This window comes from Monodelphis domestica, chromosome 8 (genome assembly GCF_027887165.1).
Source record: "Monodelphis domestica isolate mMonDom1 chromosome 8, mMonDom1.pri, whole genome shotgun sequence".
NCBI classification, from domain to species: Eukaryota; Metazoa; Chordata; class Mammalia; order Didelphimorphia; family Didelphidae; genus Monodelphis; species Monodelphis domestica.
Genome location: NC_077234.1, coordinates 13,297,931 through 13,303,930, shown reverse-complemented (window position 1 = coordinate 13,303,930; position 6,000 = coordinate 13,297,931).

Sequence of the window (6,000 nt, the reverse complement as noted above, 5' to 3'; positions counted from 1 at the left end):
TTGGGGGTAGCTGCTATTGTTAGGAAGTCTGTCTTTGCAGCCAACCCAGAGTGCTGTGTCCTTTTAGCCTCGTTTTTAGCTGTTTTCTGGATACAGAGGCCAGCAGAAACAGAGGCTATGGATAAACGTGTTGCTACTGTAACTATAGTAGCAACTATAATCACAACTATAATATAAATGAATACAAAATAGAATACAATAACTTGACATTATTTACTCCTTAAGTAAAAAGAGAAGCAATAGTGACTCGTGGGTTTAAGCAAACTGACTTGAATGTAGAATGGAAGATGCTCTTATATAAAAATGGCTAAGACATGGATAACTCCTTATTTGATGGCCAGGTGTAGTTGAAAAAGTAATTTCCTATTATCCGTTGGGATTATTCTTCTTTAATTCTGAAATGGCAAGTGAACAGTTCGCACCCCTGTTGGGACGGGCACATTCACAAATAGAATTAAATGACCAAAATAAAAGAGTTAAACCAGAGAAGTGCAAAACTTCCAAGAACTGACGTTGTAGATGACAGTTATTTCTTCTTACCTATATGTATGTACATATGTATGTTAAAGCCCTCATTTCACGTCTTAGTGTGGTACGGTGGTCATCCGGGCTTTTAGAAAGCTCTGCCTATAAAGGGAAACAGAATGGAATGGAGGAATGCAAAATGCAGAAGCATTTACAAAGCACTTATTCTGTGCCAAATACTATGGTGAGCACAGCGGATACAAAATAAAAGTCTTTGCCTTCAAGAAACTTACATTCTAAGGAGAGAAAAACTAGGTGAAGGAGAGTGGGAACTGGCCAAGACAAACCCCTAGGGAGTGGATGGGAGAGTTGTGCCAGCATCCCATCCAGGAGCAATGGCAGAGTTGAATGGATTATGATTCAACAGCTAAAGGGGATGAGAGGGTGAAGAAGGAGCATGACAACATGAGGCTATGATGGAGATGGTCTGAAGGGGAGGAATGAATGAAGGACAGGAGAGACAACCATCAACCAACATTAAGCTCAAGACTTCCAATGAAGGCTAAAACTTTGTTGACAGGGTCATGAAAGAGACAGCCTTCTATTGTGCTTTTTTTTTAATTGAGGAATGGGATTATACACTTCTTGATATAGGAAAGTCCTATTGAAGAAATTATATCTTTAGTTGTTTAGTTGATTAGTCATGTCTGACTCTTTTTGATTCCATCTGGGATTTTCTTAGTGTATAAAGGGAATTTCGTCCCCATCACCTCCTGGACTGTCGACCTACTTCCTGCATCCCATTTTGTGTGCTTCTGCTGCATGGATGGACATGAATGCACAGGGAGATGTGCGGGGATGGGGAATAAGGGAGGGGGTGCGGGAGCACGATGCCCCATGAGAGGCAGAAGGAGAGTCATGCAGGAGGATCAATATATGGTCAGACAGAGTAGAAAAATAGACTTCAAACCTATACCTATCTGTTCTCTTTATTTTAAGTGATTATTAATCAAATCAATGGAAAATAAGAACCTGGAGTTGTTAATTTAAATCTAACATTAGCAAAGAGTGGTTGGCCATTTCCTCCTGCAGGTCATTTTAAAGAGAGGAAACTGCGGCAAATAGGGTGGACTGATTTGCCCAGAATCACACAGCTGCTAAGTGTCAGAAGCTGGATTTTAATTCAGATCTTCCTGACTCAAAGCCCAATGCTCTATTCACTATGCTATCTAGCTGCCTGAGGAAAATTAATGTTAGGTTATATTACTTAATAGCATATTTCTGTTAATTCATTTAATTGCATCAAACTCCAGCTCTGAAGGTCTGATGGTTTCCCAAGGACTTAATTAATAAAGTCAGTCACACCCAGGCTTCAAGACATTTAACTGGGCAGATCCTTGTCTTTTGTTATGGTAGCTTGAAGAACTTATACTCTTTATAAAAAAGAGTCCTGCCACCCCAAGGGCTTTGCAGATTCATACCCCTTTGTCCTTGCTAGACATATCATCTAGATTTGGGATGGCCTGTAGGGGAAAGATTCCGTGAAAATCAAATTGAGGCCAGTTATATCTTTCTAGTCAAAAATTTCCAGAGGAAGCCAAGTTTCATAATCACTGATATTCCATTTTTTTTAATTTGTTCGTTTCTTACACTTAAATATCTAGTTAACTACCCTCTATAGCTAATTTCTAGTTTCTGCCATATTGCTTTCCAGTTTCTCCAACAATTTTTACCATACAGTGAATTCTTATTCTAAAAACTTGGATCTTTACTTCTCTCAAAAATAAGACTACTGTGGGGGCAGCTGGGTAGTTCAGTGGATTGAGAGCCAGGCCTAGAGACTGGAGATCCTGAGTTCAAATCTGTCCTCAGATACTTCCCAGCTGTGTGACCCTGGGCAAGTCACATAACCCACATTGCCTAGCCCTTACTACTCTTCTGTCTTGGAACCAGTACACAGTATTGATTCCAAGCCAAGACAGAAGGTAAAAGTTTAAAAATAAATAAGATTACTGTAATATTTTATAATTATTCTGTTCCACTGATCTACTTTTCTATAGTATTTGATAGTTTTGATAATTACAACTTTAAAACATATTTCAAAACCTGCTACTACTAGACCACCTTCCTTTACATTTTTTATTAACTCTGATATTCTTCTTTTTTTAAACCCTTACCTTCCTTCTTAGAATCAATACTGTGTATTGGTTCCAAGGCAGAAGAGTGTTAAGGGCTAGGCAATAGGGGTCAAGTGACTTGCCCAGGGTCACACAGCTGGGAAGTGGCTGAGGCCAGATTTGAACCTAGAACCTCCCATCTCTAGGTGTAAATCTTGAAATTTCTCAGACTTGTGAATGTTAAAAATTTCCACATTGAGGAATCCTCCATTGGAACAAATTCCCTACTGGAAACATTCCCCATTTTGATGTGAGAACTCGCCAGCATCAGAAATGGGAGGACCTCTACTCCACCCGTACTTAAGACTGCTTTAGAGGAGAAAACTCCTTGCTAAACAATGAAAGTACTTGGACCCATGCTTATAATAGGGCAAGGAGTTCTTTGAGCCATGCCTGTTTTTAGAATTGATACAATGGGATGCTAGGTACCTCTAAAAGTCAGGCAAGTTTTCTCTTGATGGGATTAGTCAACACAGCAGTGTTTTCTCTGGTTCATACATACTGAGGGGATTAGTCGACTTAGCTGGAATTCAGATGGGCTGTCTTTTAGAAAACATCTACGGTAATTGGTAGATGGAAGAACTTAGGGGAGGTGACATAGGGAAAAAAAACCCTATATAAGAAAAGGAATTTCTGGAGCAAGGGATTTCATTGGAGATCCTTGAATCCTTGGAAATAGATCCTTTTGGAGGAGGTCCTTTGAAGATCTCTTGAGAAGAAGTCCCTTGGGAGGTTGACTCTGGCTGGAACTCCCTCTGGGGAGACTCTGTTCCCCAGACATCCTTGCTTAGAGAGACCTTGTGGTGAGTGATAAAAGACTGACTGACTGATCTCTCTTTCTTAAGACTCAGGTCTAAGGCATGTTGGCTTAAGGCCCTTCATACTTATTTTCTTTTTCTCTCTTTCCTTTAATTACTTATTGTATTATTAATTTAAATTCTCTATAAAACCCAGTTGACTTGGGTATTTGAATAATTGGGAATATATTCCCTGGTGACCACCTTATATTTGATTTAAAAACCAAGACACTGTAGTGAAACATATTTTCTGCAGTCAAATTTACTCACCCTCTCTTATATCTATCACAATTTATATCTTCCACCATTTTAACTCACTACAGTTTACAACATCAACCATTTTAATTATTATAGTTTATGTCTTCCACTCTTTTAAATGCTACATAGGCCTGGCTCTCAATCCACTGAGCCACCCAGCTGCCCCTAACTCTGATATTCTTGACATTTTTTGTCCATTTCATTTTGTTTTTATTTTTTTTTCTAGTTCATTAAAATATTTTTGAGTAATTTTAACTGGGGTGGAATTGAATAGGTAGAATAGTTTAGGTAAGATTGTCATTTTAATTATATTGGCTATGCCCATCCATGAACAATTAATGATTGTCTAACTATTTAAATCTAACTTCATTTTGTGGGTTTGTTTTAGCAGATACATTCCTAGATATTTCATTCTACAAATGGTTAGCTTAAATGGGCTTTTATTATCTCTTCTTGAGGCACATTGTTATTGATATATAGAAATCCTGATGATTTATGTGGGTTTATGTCTTATTATGTTGCTAAAATTATTGATAGTTTTAGTTAATTTTCAGTTGAATCTTTAGGATTTTACATATATCTATCTATATAATGATATATTATGTGTGAAAAGAGATAGTCTTCCTTCTTTGCCTATTCAGATTCCTTCAATTTCTTTTTCTTCTCATTGCTATTGTCAGCATTTCTAACACAATATAAATAATATTGATGATAATGGGCATTTTTCTTTCATTCCTGATTTTATAAGGAAGGTTTTGAAACCATTCCCATTACAAAAAATACTTTCTGATGATTTTAAGCATATACTTCTTAGTCTAAGGAAAAATCAATTTGTACCTATGCTTTCAAGTGTTTTTAATGGGAATGAAAGTTGTATCTTGTGAAAAGTATTTTCTGCAACTACTGATATATATATATATACATATATATATATATATAATAGACTTAAATGACCACATTATATTAAGGTATTGTACCTAGAAGAAGGATTTTTAATTGAATCTCTAGGATTTTTTATGTTCATATAATTATATTGTCTGTTTAAGGGGATAGTTTTATTACCTCTTTGCCTATTTGATTCCTTCAATTTGTTTTTCTGTTGAGTTGATCTGAATGGTATACAATTCATGCCCCTTCCATATGAGCTCCTCAAAGGTATTATTTTATCTTTATCTATCTTTGTATTCTTAGAGCTCTGCCCAATGCTTTGCATACAAAGTTAATGTTTGTATAATTTATGCATTTTGAATAATGGCAATCAAATGGATAAATGCATCCTTAAACTAAAGAGATCAAAAGCTGGTAAACCAGACAGGCCACAAAGTCCTGGGCTGACTGCTAGTCTCTTTCTCAGAACTTCCCACATCAGTGTCTTTCTACTCAATACCATGCATCTCTCAAATGAACCTCAGACGAATGATGCCATCTTTTATACCCAAAGGGACAAAGAGCAATACCATTGACAGTTCCCAAGATCTACCTCTCAGGACAGCCTCTATGGAGGGCACAGGAGTCTTCCCTGAAGTAGTTCAATAACTGTGCATTGCAGAGCTCTATTCTTGAATGTAGGGACTTTCTCCTGAAGGCATCATTGTTATCTTGGACGAGCCAAGACGACAGCAGAAAGAGGCTGGGTTTTACTGCATTCCAACCATGCTCCATGGCCATGATATCACAGTGAGGCCCTTTTCTAGTCTACAGCACTCATTACAAAGTCAAAGAAGCTAGGGACATGGTGGCAACAATTAGTCAGAGGGAGAATTGGAATTTGATTCTCCTTCCAAATCCATTTCCTTTTCTGTGGTACCATGATATTTGGGTCAGCTGTAGTAGTTCTGGGGAACAGTGGGAAAATCACTGAACTGGAAGGAGAAGGGAACTCACTTAAATTCCCAACTCTGTCATATACTACCAGGTTGACCTTGGGCAAGTCACTCTGTCTATGACTAAGTTTCTTCATATGTGAAATGAGTCCCTTTGAACTAGATGAAATCCAAGGTTCTTTCCAATTCTAGATTTCTGATAAGGAAATAGACTCAACAGATTTGACAAATCAACAAGCCTAAAAACTGCTTAGCTACCCAGGAGTCCAAAAAAAGAGAGAAGAATCAAGGAGGACTTTAGAATGTCAAGTTGGAAATGTCCAACAGGCCCTTGATCACATAGACTGAGTCTGAAGACTAGAGATGGACATTGATTGAGAGTCATTTACATAGAGATTGGAGCTACAGAATCAGAAAGATAAAGATATGAAAAGAGACCAGATCAAAGTCTTTGGAGACAATTCTGGTTGGCAGGAAGGA